This window comes from Oncorhynchus nerka, linkage group LG9a, assembly GCF_034236695.1.
Source record: "Oncorhynchus nerka isolate Pitt River linkage group LG9a, Oner_Uvic_2.0, whole genome shotgun sequence".
NCBI lineage: Eukaryota > Metazoa > Chordata > Actinopteri > Salmoniformes > Salmonidae > Oncorhynchus > Oncorhynchus nerka.
The window spans coordinates 54,301,796-54,318,944 of NC_088404.1; the positions used below are offsets into that span (position 1 = coordinate 54,301,796).

A 17,149-nucleotide genomic window follows, 5' to 3' on the forward strand; every position below is an offset into this window, starting at 1 on the left:
ATGTCTGGCAGACATATCAGTGTGGATGACGGATCATCACCTCAAGCTGAACCTCGGCAAGACGGAGCTGCTCTTCCTCCCGGGAAGGACTGCCCGCTCCATGATCTCGCCATCACGGTTGACAACTCCATTGTGTCCTCGTCCCAGAGCGCTAAGAACCTTGGCGTGATCCTGGACAACACCCTGTCGTTCTCAAATAACATCAAGGCGGTGGCCCGTTCCTGTAGGTTCATGCTCTACAACATCCGCAGAGCGTGACCCTGCCTCACACAGGAAGCGGCGCAGGTCCTAATCCAGGCACTTGTCATCTCCCGTCTGGATTACTGCAACTCGCTGTTGGCTGGGCTCCCTGCCTGTGCCATTAAACCCCTACAACTCATCCAGAACGCCGCAGCCCGTCTGGTGTTCAACCTTCCAAGTTCTCTCACGTCACCCCGCTCCTCCGCTCTCTCCACTGGCTTCCAGTTGAAGCTCGCATCCGCTACAAGACCATGGTGCTTGCCTACGGAGCTGTGAGGGGAACGGCACCTCACTACCTCCAGGCTCTGATCAGGCCCTACACCCAAACAAGGGCACTGCGTTCATCCACCTCTGGCCTGCTCGCCTCCCTACCACTGAGGAAGTACAGTTCCCGCTCAGCCCAGTCAAAACTGTTCGCTGCTCTGGCCCCCCAATGGTGGAACAAACTCCCTCACGACGCCAGGACAGCAGAGTCAATCACCACCTTCCGGAGACACCTGAAACCCCACCTCTTTAAGGAATACCTAGGATAGGATAAAGTAATCCTTCTCCCCCTCCCCCCTTAAAAGACCTAGATGCACTATTGTAAAGTGGCTGTTCCACTGGATGTCATAAGGTGAAAGCACCAATTTGTAAGTCGCTCTGGATAAGAGCGTCTGCTAAATGACTTAAATGTAATGTTAAATGTGAGACACGTGACACACTCCAGCCACATGAGGTCTAGCATTGTCTTGCATTAGGAGGAACCCAGGGCCAACCGCACCAGCATATGGTCTCACAAGGGGTCTGAGGATCTCATCTCGGTACCTAATGCAGTCCGGTTACCTCTGGCGAGCACATGGAGGGCTGTGCGGCCCCCCAAAGAAATGCCACCCCACACCATGACTGACCACCGCCAAACCGGTCATGCTGGAGGATGTTGCAGGCAGCAGAACGTTCTCCACGGCGTCTCCAGACTCTGTCACATGTGCTCAGTGTGAACCTGCTTTCATCTGTGAAGAGCACAGGGCGCCAGTGGCGAATTTGCCAATCTTGGTGTTCTCTGGCAAATGAAAAACATCCTGCACGGTGTTGGGCTGTAAGCACAACCCCCACCTGTGGACGTCAGGCCCTCATACCACCCTCATGGAGTCTGTTTCTGACCGTTTGAGCAGACACATGCACATTTGTGGCATGCTGGAGGTCATTTTGCAGGGCTCTGGCAGTGCTCCTCCTGCTGCTGGGTTGTTGCCCTCCTACGACCTCCTCCACGTCTCCTGATGTACTGGCTTCTCTCCTGGTAGCGCCTCCATGCTCTGGACGCTACGCTGACAGACACAGCAAACCTTCTTGCCACAGCTCACATTGATATCCCATCCTAGATGAGCTGCACTACCTGAGCCACTTGTGTGGGTTGTAGACTCAGTCTCATGCTACCACTAGAGTGAAAGCACCACCAGTATTCAGAAGTGACCAAAACATCAGCCAGGAAGCATAGGAACTGAGATGTGGTCTGTGGTCACCACCTGCAGAACCACTCCTTTATTGGGGGTGTCTTGCTTCCTAAGTGGACAGTTTGATTTCACAGAAGTGTGATTGACTTGGAGTTACATTGTGTTGTTTAAGTGTTCCCTTTTTTGAGCAGTGTATATACAGTGGGGCAAAAAAGTATTTAGTCAGCCACCAATTGTGCAAGTTCTCACACTTAAAAAGATGAGGCCTGTAATTTTCATCATAGGTACACTTCAACTATGACAGACAAAATTATTATTTTTAAATCCAGAAAATCACATTGTAGGATTTTTAATGAATTAATTTGAATTAATTTTAAGAACCCTTGAATGAGTAGGTGTGTCCAAACCTTTGATTAAATCAGTAGACCTACAGTATCAGTCAAAGTGTTGACAATAGAGTAGTCAACTGCTGCTTTCTGTGTAACAAAGTCCATGTCTAATACTTGCTTCATTCTTCAATCAATCCTGTATTGCAGATAGCTGAGAAAATGCCTCTTCAAAAGAAGCATGAAGCCCATGGAAGTCAGCATACGTTTACAGGATTCATTAAAGACCCAATGTCATCAAAATTACATTTTCTCTTGTTGTACAACAGATGATGAAACTAACACTGTAAAAACATTAGTTGCTGGTTGAAATAGAATCTAGCATTAGAATGTACCAGAGCCCAGCAAAATATTGCTTGTTCTGCAAAAATGTCTTACCCCCGTGGGGGGAGCAAGCTGGGACCAACCCCCCACCCCCCAGCTCAGCTAAATACTTATTCTATTTGGCAGGCTACTCCAGGAAAACACTGAACAACCAGCCATCACAGCCAGAGCCAATCATCTGCCCCGCCACTGTGCACACCGGCCAATAGGACAGCTCTGTCTGGAGCTAGCGTAGACAATGCAGCTTTCATCAGCTCTATAGATTACACTCCCTTACTGCACTATCTCCCCACATTATTCAAAATAGACCCTGAAACACAGTCGCTTTGAGTGGAGAGATAGACGTATTAATTAAAATGTAAGCAGTCATATAGTTATATTCCATTGCCCATTTCGTGACACTCTTTGTGAAAGGAAGTAGAATGTACGGGCTGAGCGTATGAACATTATACACCTCTACCTCTTCATGTGGCACATTGGCATGAATTTACATATTACTATACATCTCTATGGTAACACTACAGACTAATTAGTGACCCGTTTTACCATTCAGACCCAGGCTAAACATTGCAAGAAAAGTATTTTGTAGAGCTCCTAGCGACAGCTCCTTCCTTCCCAGTAGCGGACAAGGTTGATGTACCATGTAACTTCTGAAATGGACAAGAATCTGTGGGTGAATGAATGGGAGTGAATTGTGTATTAAACAAACATGACACCGTGAAGGGCCTAAATACATTTGCGAAGCGGTATTAAAAAGGGTACCCAAGACAGCCCGTGACTGTGTGTGTGGGGGGTTGATGCCTGGAGCTCTGATCAGTGACGGATCACAGTGAGTGGGTATTCTGCCTTTGAACATCCCTCACATCAAATGATCTAGAGCCACAGACAGAGAGCTTCATGGGAGACACATGGACACAGATGAGCTAGAGGGGTGTATGTGTGGAGGGGGTACGTGTGTGTGTTTGTGTGTGGACGTACACTCTATAGTAAAAGAGAAACTACTGCACCACTAATCTTCAACTTGCACTTATACGTTCCTCTTTGCATTGTGGAAGTAGGCCAAGTATGGTAGAATCATTAAAGATAAACTTGACTGTTGACTGACAGCTTACCATGTAAGTGAATGGCTTTTCCATCACGTTTTCCATATGAAATGGGAAGTGCTGTTTCTAAGATGGAATCTTTCAACTGATAGAATAGTGGCCCTTTCAACAATGATACACATGACATCTCTTAACATCTGTGTGAGGAGGAATTATGTTCTACCCATAACCTAGTATATTTATAGTCCAGTGTCCCAGATTAACCTCGACACTGCTCACACAAGTAGGACACCTGTAATAGGGAACAAAACAACTTTCACAGAACCTTGACTATACTTTCAGAGTCCCCTCAGCTGAGTGTAGAAGTAATGAGAGCAAGAGTGAGATTAAGAAAGATGGGGGGTGGAGAGAAAGAGAGAGGAGGGGGGGATAGAGAGAGAGAGGAGAGAGTGAGAAGGCGACGAGAGGGAGAGAAGTACAGAGAAAGAGCGAAGTGGAACGAGAGAGGGGATGAGCGAGTAACAGTGTTACAGTTTGAGTCAGGGACAGAGAAATTGAGAGAAAGGTCACTTGAGCTGTATGTTTGTATGTGTTTTACTATCCTTATTGGGACCAGAAGTCCTCACAAGGATAGTATAACAATATATTCTGACAATTAGGGGCCATTTCAAGGAAAAGGGTTATTTTAGGCTTACCGTTAGGAGTTAGGTAAAGGAAAATCAGATTTTAAAAATAGGAATCAACTGTTTGGTTGTAAAACAAACGTGTTTGAGAGAGAGAGACAGACTGTCCATTCCTAGTGCGCTAGGACAGCAGGGCTCCACATCAAGCTGTGGTGCCACACCCAGGCACTGGTCTGCATTGTGCCAGCTCGGTGACGCAGGCCTGGTGACTGACTGGCCACCGCCCTCCCACTGTCTGTCACACTGTTCCTCCAATACACTGCTAGAGAGACTGGGTTAGAGGAGGGGGGTGTCTGTCTGTCGACAGCCACCACCCTTCTCTCGTTTGTCATTCGGCTACGGGGACAAACTGCCACCCCCTATGACTGTACCAGACCAGACTACCCACACTAGGTAGCCTAGCAGTTAGAGCATTAGGCCAGAAACTGAAAGGTTACTAGCTCGAATCCCCGAATCTAAATTTGTTTTTTTTTGTTGTTAAATTAATGTTGATGTGCCCTTGAGCAAGGCACTTAACCTTAATTGCTCCAGGGTCGCCATTGATAATGGCAGACCCTGGCTGTGACGACAATCTCAGAAGGTGTCTCGGGAAGGGTTGGGATAAAAAAATCTAATCAAATAAAAAAGGAAATATGACAAATAAGCACCCACTGATGAATTATTTAATATAAAAAAACAGACTAACACAGACTGACCAACACTGGCCAGACAAGTAATGCAGAAAAATGACAGTACTTATTACAGACAGTGATTCAGCACTAACGGAAAATAAACAAGCATTAAAGAAGGTTACCACCCTGTCAGCGTATGAACAGGCTTCACCACAAAACACTGAGAAATGTAAAATGATTGGTTGCCTTCAAAACACAAATGAAATGGTGCTACCTTTAAAATAAAAAGGGAAGATTGTGTTTGCCTTACATAAGTGCTGCGCTGGACGAGAACTGTCAATCCCACCAACAACTCTACCCATCAGCTAGCTACAGAGTGAGAGCAAAAATGCTAACATCAGCGTTAGCTGCCAAACTGACAGACTAAAGACCAAATAGACCACCTACAAATCAACTCCTCAGTGAATAAGCTGACCCTAAGAGTCACCCACTGAAAAAAGGAAGCTATATTAGTTTACCATTAGCATCTCTAAACAGTCTTTCCAATCACATTGAATGGCTAGGCTAACTTCTTGTTGTTAGCATTACTTTAGCTTAGATAGCTCCCACTGCAGTCAATGGTAGACTGTGATTGTGTGTCACAATGGCCATTAAGCCCTATTGACTTTCTCCACATCCTCGTAGTCTCCTCCTGCCATTGTTCTTGTGTGTTATGGGGAGACTGCCGTCCAAACAAACGAGCTGGGATTTGGCTTCAAGCGACGCTAAGCCACCAACTCGAGGCCTAAACAGAATCAAAGAAAGCTTCCTGAGTGGGTAAACATCAACAGGAGTTTATATGGCTGGATATACACGGGGTGTACAGCACATTAGGAACACCTGCACATTAGGAACGCCTGAATCCAGGTGAAAGCTGTGATCCTGTTATTGATGTCACTTGTCAAATCCACTTAAAATCAGTGTAGATTAAGGGGGGGAAGGGTTAAATAACAATTTTTAAGCCTTGAGACATGGATTGTATATGTGTGCCAGTCAGAGGGTGAATGTGCAAGACAAAAGATTGACGTGCCTGTGAACGGGGTATAGTAGTAGGTGCCAGGCGCTCTGGTTTGTGTCAAGAACTGCAACGCTGCTGTTTTTTTTTAATGCTCAGCAGTTCTGTGTGTTTTAAAAATGGTCCACCACCTAAAGGATAACCAGCCAACTTGACAACTGTGGGAAGCATTGGAGTCAACATGGGCCAGCATCCCTGTGGAACGCTTGACACCTTGTAGTCCATGCCCTGACGATCTGAGGCTGTTCTGAGGGCAAAAGGGGGGACTCAATATCAGGAAGATGTTCCTATTGTTTGTACACACAGTGTAGAACGCTGCATCTACAGACCTCCAGGGCATAGCCATCTATACTAGTAGGCCTATACCAGGGCTTACCAGCCTGCCCCCTTTTTCAAATTATTGATTTAAATTGTTTATTGAGATAGCCTATAATGAAAAACACAACCAGCTTGATTTTGTTTTGAAGGTAATTTCCTGCAATTCAACGTAGTTAAGGCCCTTGGCATCTTTCAGGTAGGCTAAGTAATGATAATACACTGCTCAACAAAAAAAAAGGGAACACTTAAATAACACAATGTAACTCCAAGTCAATCACACTTCTGTGAAATCAAACTGTCCACTTAGGAAGCAACACTGACTGACAATAAATGTCACATGCTGTTGTGCAAATGGAATAGACAACAGGTGGAAATTAAAGGCAATTAGCAAGACACCCCCAATAAAGGAGTGGTTCTGCAGGTGGTGACCACAGACCACATCTCAGTTCCTATGCTTCATGGCTGATGTTTTGGTCACTTTTGAATGCTGGCGGTGCTTTCACTCTAGCAGTAGCATGAGACAGAGTCTACAACCCACACAAGTGGCTCAGGTAGTGCAGCTCATCCAGGATGGTACATCAATGCGAGCTGCGGCAAGAGCTGCGGCAGAGCTGTGACTGTCAGCGTAGTGTCCAGAGCATGGAGGCACTACCAGGAGACAGGCCAGTACATCAGGAGACGTGGAGGAGGCCGTAGGAGGGCAACAACCCAGCAGCAGGACAGCTACCTCCGCCTTTGTGCAGGAGGAGCACTGCCAGCGCCCTGCAAAATTACCTCCAGCAGGCCACAAAAGTGCATGTGTCTGCTCAAACGGTCAGACACAGACTCCATGAGGGTGGTATGAGGGCCCGACGTCCACAGGTGGGGGTTGTGCTTACAGCCCAACACCGTGCAGGACGTTTTTCATTTGCCAGAGAACACCAAGATTGGCAAATTCGCCACTGGCTCCCTGTGCTCTTCACAGATGAAAGCAGGTTCACACTGAGCACATGTGACAGAGTCTGGAGATGCCGTGGAGAACGTTCTGCTGCCTGCAATATCCTCCAGCATGACCGGTTTGGCGGTGGGTCAGTCATGGTGTGGGGTGGCATTTCTTTGGGGGGCCGCACAGCCCTCCATGTGCTCGCCAGAGGTAGCCGGACTGCCATTAGGTACCGAGATGAGATCCTCAGACCCCTTATGAGACCATATGCTGGTGCGATTGGACCTGGGTTCCTCCTAATGCAAGACAATGCTAGACCTCATGTGGCTGGAGTGTGTCAGCAGTTCCTGCAAGAGGAAGGCATTGATGCTATGGACTGGCCCGCCCATTCCCCAGACCTGAATCCAATTGAGCACATCTGGGACATCATGTCTCGCTCCATCCACCAACGCCACGTTGCACCACAGACTGTCCAGGAGTTGGCGGATGCTTTAGTCCAGGTCTGGGAGGAGATCCCTCAGGAGATCATCCACTACCTCATCAGGAGCATGCCCAGGCGTTGCAGGGAGGTCACACACACTCCTGAGCCTCATTTTGACTTGTTTTAAGGACATTACATCAAAGTTGGATCAGCCTGTAGTGTGGTTTTCCACTTTAATTTTGAGTGCGACTCCAAATCCAGACCTCCATGGGTTGATAAATTTGATTTCCATTGATCATTTCTGTGTGATTTTGTTGTCAGCACATTCAACTATGTAAAGAAAAAAGTATTTAACAAGAATATTTCATTCATTCAGATCTAGGATGTGTTATTTTAGTGTTCCCTTTATTTTTTTTGAGCAGTGTATATGAGACAGTCCCTCTCTCTCCCCTCCTCCCCAGCTGCTGCCTGATGCCATAGGCAGGCGCATACATAGCAAGACAGGCCTGGCACATGATAGCATAGGCAGAGGGGACATTGTTGTTTAACAGTATGCCTACCCACTGTAAAATAACACTTGGTTGATCTTCTTGCAACCATAATACTCGGTTAAATTAAATTATGAACACAAGTAGATTGTCTTCAGTGAATCTCTGCATCTGACAAGAAACAAGGGCCCCAATAAGAATCAGGCGAAGAATATGTCGAAATCAAACGGAATGCTTATATTACACTAACAATCTGTGCCAGTGACACTGTCCTTTGAAGAGCGCTCTCGCAAATGGAAAATCCTCTAATATCCTTGGAAAGCAACGATGGGAAACATATTTGTTTTCTTCTTCTTGAAATAGTCCTTTAAAAATGTTGCTTTGACTGCAGCGTGGGCTAACTCTGACAAAATGAATTACAGAAAAATAAATAAGGTTTTGTACATTCAATAAATCGCTTGGGCGGACGCATGTTTGATTCAATTCCTTCATGTTTTTCTACCTGTAAGCGAAATGTCATACAGTTATTGGACCAAATATGTTGGGCCAATTCAGAAAAATGTCTACATGGTCAAAAGCACAGGCTATACGTGCATCGTGATGCGACAAATCGCCACTCTCATCAACTATTGTGACTTGTCACATGAATTGTGGCTCGTGGCCCAGGGGCCAGAAGGTTACTAGGATACAACTGCCGCCACCTCCGAGTTACATTGCCCTGTCGCTGGCTGAACGAGTCAATGACCCTTACCATAGTATATTCTCACATCCCTTGGCCATGTTAAGACAACGACAGTTCTATTTGAGATATCCCTCCATTGGGGTAGGCCTATAAATACACATTCGTATAAGATACATTTAGCTCTGGTGACAGAGTAGGCCTATAGTATGAGAGGAACTTGTCCTGGTAATGTTTTATGCAACAAGCCTTGAATGTTGCAACTGGAAAGACTGCATGAGCCAAATGCAAAAGCAATGGGCATCAAGATATAGTGCCAACTGGAACGTAGTAAAGCAACCATAAATATGTTCACATTCCCTGCTCAATGTTATAAATATGGTGTAAACTGGGAATGCATGGGTGTGACCAGGGAGAAGTGAACAAATACATGTCCTAAGTCTGTGTTTCCCAATTCCAGTCATCAAGTAACCCCCAACAGCACACATTTCTGTTTCAGCCCTGCACAAAAACTCACTTGCTTATTCAGCTGATTCAAATAATCAAAGCTTGATGACGAGTTGGTTATTTGAATCAGGTTTGTAGTGCTAGGGCAAAAACCAAAATGTGCACCCAGGGGGGGGCAGAGTTTGGGAAACCCGATCCTAGGTGATGCTTTCAAATCAAAAACAAACTCCAAAAAAAACATTTGTGAAGGACAAGCCTTTTTGCATCGATTGTCTGTGTGTTTCGTTTGGCGGAGCTGGAACAGTGGCTCACTGTCCCAGGTGATAGTCATTGAGCTAATTAACACATGGCATTTAAAACCAGGGGTGTTGAGGGAAAATGTCTGCCACCGAGGTAAGCCACTGCTGTTGCGACAATGTGGTACTAGGCATTTGTTCCAAGATTTTTAAGTACACTGTCAAATCAACGTTTCAATTATTTTCTCCAAGGCTTTTCATTTGCTTGCTTATGCAATCACCTGCATATAATGTTAAAGAAATAAGGCAAACTCCAACATTTTGAATCATTCCCTGTCAGGCTAGCACTGTTAGGTTGTCATTGTGCTTGCGAAACAATTGAAATTTGCGGTAAATATACTGAAAATATAAAAATGCAACATGTGACATGTTGGTCCCATGTTTCATAAGCTAAAATTAAAGATCCTAGAAATGTTCCATACACAAAGCACATTTTGCTCAAATTTTGTGTACAAATATGTTCATATCAATGTTAATGAGCATTTCTCTTTTGCCGAGATAATCCAACCACTTGACAGGTGTGGCATACCAAGAAGCTGATTAAACAACACGATCATTACACAGGTGCACCTTGTGCTGGAGACAGAAGGTCACAAAAATGAGCAGTTTTGACACACAACACAACAGAGGTCTCAAATTGAGGGAGCGTGCAATGACCACATTTAGTCGACTGGTTTGTCGATAGACTGTTGGTCGACCACATTTTTTGGGGCCGAGCAGTAGCAAATATATATAGTACCAGTCAAAAGTTGACACCACTACTCATTCAAGTTTTTTAAAATTATTTTCTATATTGTAGAATAATAGTGAAGACATCAAAACTATGAAATAACACATGGAATCATGTAACCAAAAAATCATTAACCAAAAACAAATCACTATATACTTTATATTGAAGAATCTTCAAAATATCCACCCTTTGCCTTGACAGCTTTAAACACTCTTGGCATTCTGTCAACCAGCTTCATGTGGTAGTCACCTGGAATGCATTTCAATTAACAGGTGTGCCTTGTTAAAAGTTATTTTTGTGGAATTTCTTTCCTGAATGCATTTGAGCCAATCAGTTGTGTTCTGACAAGGTATAATTGGCATACAGATTGGACCTATTTGGTAAAAGACCAAGTCCATATTATGTCAAGAACAGCTCAAATAAGCAGAGTAATAACAGTCAATTACTTTAAGCCATGAAGGAAAGTCAATCCGGAAAATTAAGAACTTTTAAAGTTTCTTAAATTGCAGTCGCAAAAACCATCAACCGCTATGATGAAACTGGCTCTCATGAGGACCACCACAGGAAAGGAAGACCCAGGGTTACCTGTGCTGCAGAGGATAAGTTCAAGAGAGTTACCATCCTCAGAAATTGCAGCCCCAAAAAATTGCATCAGTGTTAAAGTAACAGACACATCTCACTGTTCAGAGGAGACTGCGTGGATCAGGACTAAATGGTCAAATTGCTGCAAAGAAACCACTAAAGGAAACCAATAAGAAGAGACTTGCTTGAGCCAAGAAACACGAGCAATGGACATTAGACCGGTGGAAATCTGTCCTTTGCAATTTCTGGTTCAAACCGCAGTGTCTTTGTGAGACGCAGAGTAGGTGAACAGATTATCTCTGCATGTGTGGTTCCCACTGGGAAGCATGGAGGAGGAGGTGGTGTGATGGTGCTTTGCTGGTGACATCGTTTTTGATTTATTTATAATTCAAGGCACACTTAACCAGCATGGCTACCACTGCATTCTGCAGCGATACGCCATCCCATCTGGTTTGCGCTTAGTGGGATTATCATTTGTTTTTCAACAGGACAATGATCCCAACACACCTCCAGGCTGTGTAAGGGTTATTTGACCAAGAAGGAGAGTGGTGGAGTGCTGCATCAGATGACCTGGCCTCCACAATCTTCCGACCTCAACCCAATTGAGATGGTTTGGGATGAGTTGGACCGCAGAGTGAAGGAAAAGCAGCCAACAAGTGCTCAGCATGTGGGAACTCCTTCAAGACTATTGGAAAAGCATTCCTCATGAAACTGGTTGAGAGAATGCCAAGAGTGTGCAAAGCTGTCATCAAGGCAAAGTGGCTACTTAGACGATTTCCAATATAAAGTACATTTTGATATATTTAACATTTTTTGGGTTACTACATGATTCCATAGTTTGTCTTCACTATTATTCTACAATGAAGGAAATAGCACAAATAAAGAAAAAGCCTTCGGTTTGTCCAAACTTTGACTGGTACTGTGTTGAACACAGTTGAAGTTGGAAGTTTACATACACCTTAGCCAAATAGATTTAAACTCAGTTTTTCACAATTACTGACATTTAATCCCAGTAAAAATTCCCTGTTTTAGGTCAGGTAGGATCACCACTTTATTTTAAGAAGGTGAAATGTCAGAATAATAGTAGACAGAATTATTTATTTCAGCTTTTATTTCTTTCATCACATTCCCGGTAGGTTAGAAGTTTATATACACTCAACTAGTATTTGTTAGCATTTCCTTTAAATTGTCAAATGTTTTGGGTAGCCTTCCACAAGCTTCCCACAATAAGTTTGGTCAATTTTGGCCCATTCCTCCTGACAGACATGGTGTAACTGAGTCAGGTTTGTAGGCCGCCTTCCTTGCATAAGTTCTGCCCAAAAATGTTCAATAGGTTTGAGGTCAGGGCTTTGTGATGGCCACTCCAATACCTTGACTTTGTTGTCCTTAAGCCATTTTGCCACAACTTTGGAAGTATGCTTGGGGTCATTGGCCATTTGGAAGACCCATTTGCGACCAAGCTTTAGCTTCCTGACTGATGTCTTGAGATGTTGCTTCAATATATCCACATAATTGTCCAGCCTCATGATGCCATCTATTTTGTGAAGTGCACCAGTCCCTCCTGCAGCAAAGCACTCCCACAACATGATGATGCCACCATGTGCTTTACGTTTGGGATGGTGTTCTTCGGCTTGCAAGCATCCCCCTTTATCATCCTAACATAACGATTGGCCATTATGGCCAAACAGTTATATTTTTGTTTCATCAGACCAGAGGACATTTCTCCAAAAAGTACCATCTTTGTCCCCAAGTGCAGTTGCAAAGCATAGTCTGGCTTTTTTATGGCTGTTTTTGAGCAGTTGCTTCTTCCTTGCTGAGCTGCCTTTCAGGTTATGTTGACATAGGACTCGTTTTACTGAGGATATAGATACTTTTTTACCTGTTTCCTCCAGCATCTTCACAAGGTCCTTTGCTGTTGTTCTGGGATTGATTTGCACTTTTTGCACAAAACTACGTTCATCTGTAGGAGACAACGTGTCCCTCCTGAGCGGTATGATGGATACGTGGTCCCATGGTGTTTATACTTGCGTACTATTGTTTGTACAGAAGAATGTGGTACCTTCAGGCGTTTAGAAATTGCTCCCAAGGATGAACCAGACTTGTGGTCTACGATTTTTTTTTCTGAGGTCTTGGATGATTTCTTTTGAATTTCCCATGATGTCAAGCAAAGAAGCACTGAGTTTGAAGGTAGGCCTTGAAATACATTCACAGGTACACCTCCAATTGACTCAAATGATGTCAATTAGTCTATCGGAAGCTTCTAAAGCCATGACATCATTTTCTGGAATTTTCAAGCTGTTTCCAAGCTGTTTAAAGGCACAGTCAAGTTAGTGTATGTAAACTTCTGACCCACTGGAATTGTGATACAGTGCCTTGGTGGAATAATCTGTCTCAAAAACAATTGTTCAAAAAATTGCTTGTGTGTGTCATGCACAAAGTAGATGTCCTAACCGACTTGCCAAAACTAGAGTTTGTTAACAATTAACTTGTGAAGTGTTTGAAAAACAAGTTTTAATGACTCCAACCTAAGTGTATGTAAACCTCCGACTTCAACTGTATATATACACACACACAGCAAAAAAAATAAATGTCCTCTCACTGTCAACTGCGTTTATTTTCAGCAAACTTAATTAACATGTGTAAATATTTGTATGAACATAACCAGATTCAACATATGAGACAAACTGAACAAGTTCCACAGACATGTTACTAACAGAAATGGAATAATGTGTCCCTGAACAAAGGGTGAGTCAAAATCAAAAGTAACAGTCAGTATCTGGTGTGGCCACAAGCTGCATTAAGTACTGCAGTGCATCTCCTCCTCATGGACTGCACCAGATTTGCCCGTTCTTGCTGTGAGATGTTACCCCACTCTTCCACCAAGGCACCTGCAAGTTCCCGTACATTTCTGGGGGGAATGGCCCTAGCCCTCACCCTCCGATCCAACAGGTCCCAGACGTGCTCAATGGGATTGAGATCAGGGCTCTTCGCTGGCCATGGCAGAACACTAACATGCCTGTCTTGCAGGAAATCACGCACAGAACGAGCAGTATGGCTGGTGGCATTGTCATGAGGGTCATGTCAGGATGAGCCTGCAGGACAGGTACCACAAGATGGAGGAGGATGTCTTCCCTGTAGCGCACAGTGTTGAGATTGCCTGCAATGACAACAAGCTCAGTCCGATTATGCTGTGACACACCGCCCCAGACCATGACGGACCCTCCACCTCAATCCCGCTCCAGAGTACAGGCCTCGGTGTAAAGCTCATTCCTTTGACGATAAATGCGAATCTGACCATCACCCCTGGTGAGACAAAACCGCGACTCGTCAGTGAAGAGCATTTTTTGCCAGTCCTGTCTGGTCCAGCAACGGTGGGTTTGTGCCCATAGGCGACGTTGTTGCCGGTGATGTCTGGTGAAAACAGGCCTTCTATGCATACCTGATTATGCATAGAAGTAGGCCTCGGCTACCTGGCCTGCATCCAAATGTAGGCCTGTAAATGTGCCCATTTTTGGATCTGATAGTATTTCTGATTGTCTTAACACACCACCACTGTGGAGCTTCTCAAAGTAATTTTTTCTTCACATCAAACAGAAAGTAAACAAAGTCTGTTTTTACATCCATTGTGGATGACAATAGTTCCTCAACGTAGCCTATTTGAAAAATCTTTCCAGCTCTTTCAATAACCACTTGGTGTGAAAGGGGGAAAAAATGTAATACTCTGATCCGGTGGACACGTCATAAAATAGGCCTACCTGACTACTTATTTTCCCTTGCTCAAATAGCATACAGCTGTGTCTGTCCGGAAACTGAGGGCGCAGAATATTTTATACAATTTTGCAAGTGTAAGCTTCAGGCAGGACCAAGTTTATAGTTGATACAATGTTTCAAGTTCCTTGCAGACAGGCCATGCGTAGCCAATGTGATTTATCGGATATTTATTATCAGGATATTTTCTACCTGCAGGCTTCAATGTTTTTTATTTGTTGGCTTTATGTAGGCTATTTTTACATAGTTGCTAATGGCAATAGGAGTCACTTTTGGAATTTTGAGAAGAGTATTATAAAAGAAACTGTTCCACGAAAATGTGCATATGACAATCATAACTGGCATGCAGATCAGTATAAATGTTAAGATAAATTGGCACTTCAAATGGAAAAGGTTGCCGACCCCTGGTGTAGCCTATTACCGACAACTTCAGGAGCTTAAATGGCAGAATCTGCCAAGGCCAGCAGCTGCTGGAGGAGGGGGAAGTGGGGGAATGGGAACAGGTTTTTTAATTCTGGTTAGGCGATCTTGATCTCTGGCTCCCTCGAGTCATTGGTGTGCCTTAATTATTTAATCACAGTGTGCTAAAAGCATCAGACAAGCTCAGTAGCCTACATCTGGTTGATTTTATTAACACATAGGGTGTGTCTATTTCGGGAAACAGATGTTAAAAAATGTTGACTAATAGGTCGAAAGAACAGAATACTCTCGACCAACCAAGATCATTCTTTCCTAGTGTAGATACAGTTGCATGCAACCTTTGTTGAGATGTCACCTCTCCACGCCATAACAACTTTAGCCTGTCTTCCCTGCTGAGAATAACATCACTGTGGTATTTCATGAGGATTGACCAAGGCCCATAGCGACTCGTGACATGGGCTTTGAGAGGACTGTTACTCAATGTCGGCAAATTAAGAGTTGTTGAGGAATGTGGGTCTCTATGCCCATGTCTTCCCTCACTATGAGACATTGACACAGTGTAGAGCGGAATACGAACTAGGACTAAGGTACCATATTCCCTATAGAGGTAGGCCAAGTTTGGAGATCTCCTTCTGCAGTCACCTATTGCGCTCTTTGCTGAATAGCTTGATGGTTTTCCCCTTTAAGGCTCCTTGGGGGTTCAGGTTAATATTTTTTTTTAAATGTTAAACTAACCCATGTGCTTTGTAGAGTATGGACATGGTTCCTTACAATAAAATGGCATGATGCTATATTATAGTTACTATAGATAATGAATACATTGTTGCTCTGGAAAGTGACGTTTCCCCCTCATCAAAACGCTTATGATGCCCATCCTGCAAGCATCTCCATACACCAAACGCAACCTCACTGAATAAGCCCTGTTGACCAGTGGCAAATAACGCAGTGGCTACATGTGTAACAATACAAGTCAGAGAGTAATTACACCCCCACTCCCCGCGACATGGAACGCTACTAGTCAGATACAAAGTAACTCAACTAAATGCGTCACGTTCACTGTTGCTTGTCCATTGAGAATGTGACAATGTCTTATTATAACGTTACACGTTTGATAGGTGGGGTCAACAAATCTAACCGACCTAGTACCTAACAGTTTGGGGAAAATGTGTTACGTGTCTGTTTGAAAACCGCATCCATGACATTATCAAAGGCAAAGGGGTGAAAATGATGCTTCTTCGAGCCTGAGCTAGTAGTCTTAGACCACACAAAGCAAACCTAAAGATAACCTGAATGCTGTCACGTTATTTTCTCGACGTAATAACGTTACTACCCGTTCAAGCGTCTGTATGTTGGAATTGAACCGCCACGATAGATGTGCCATTCAACGCTATGCAGCGAGACAGCAGCTTGCAAGAGCGATTTGACATTCGACTTGATGTCAATAGCCTTGCACAGGGACAGTTAGGTAGATGTGGTGCTTGCCATTGACTATATAATCTATGCCCTCGTATGTAAAGTGTGAGTAACGTTATCAAACGGGTTTACCTCCACTGTTGCTTGAATCCACTCCTGTAGTCCAGCTCCCGATACAACCGTTTCTAATGAGGAAGGCGTGCGTTCCGTCTGCTTACAAATACACTACTGCACTCAAACCCATACTAATTCCCTTTCCACGAATGCCAATGTGACTGCTTTCCAAACGGCACCCCTGGTTAGCTCCTTCAATGTAAATCTTACTCCGTTCAGGTGTCAACTAGTAGATCATCCAAATTGCCTTTCTTTTTTCCTCCAGAATATTGCGTATTTGAGAGCTCTGTGTCACGTCACCAGCCAACAGCTTGGTCTTTTTCGTGTTAATAGGTGTAAACTTCTGAGCGAGCGACCTCTATTTTATCATTTCATTGTATCGTATTATGGGAGGTAGCCTACAGTTTGGTGGGAGGGAGTTGTGCTGGGAATGGGCGTCAACGAGGGAGGGGTCTCCAGAGTAATACAACATGAAGATAGGCTGCTGTATCATATACATTCTGAAAATTAAGAGTAAGCTTTCTGCTTTTGCTGTAGCCTATAGTATCCCAGGCATGTGATATGACTAGATAGTTTATTAGGTACACTCATCTAGTACCAGGTCAGACTCCCCTTCGCCTCCAGAACAGCCTGAAATCTTAGGGGCATGGAAATGTTGCTCAATTGGTATCAAGGGACCTAATGTGTGCCAGGGAAACATTTCCCACACCATTACACTACCAGCCTGCATCGTTGACACTAGGCAGGATAGGGCATTGGACAAATCTTGACTCTGCC

At 44.2% G+C, this 17,149-nt stretch overlaps 1 protein-coding gene across 1 annotated transcript in view; it reads right to left on the bottom strand.

Moving 5' to 3' along the window:
• The window catches only part of myo9ab (myosin IXAb), a 220,952-nt gene extending 204,217 nt beyond the window's left edge, over positions 1 to 16,735 (bottom strand). Inside the window, exon 1 of the mRNA XM_065022697.1 lies at positions 16,391 to 16,735. The gene's annotated coding sequence lies outside the window, so the exon portion shown is untranslated. The remainder of the gene's footprint in view (positions 1 to 16,390) is intronic.
• Positions 16,736 to 17,149: the final 414 nt, after the last annotated feature.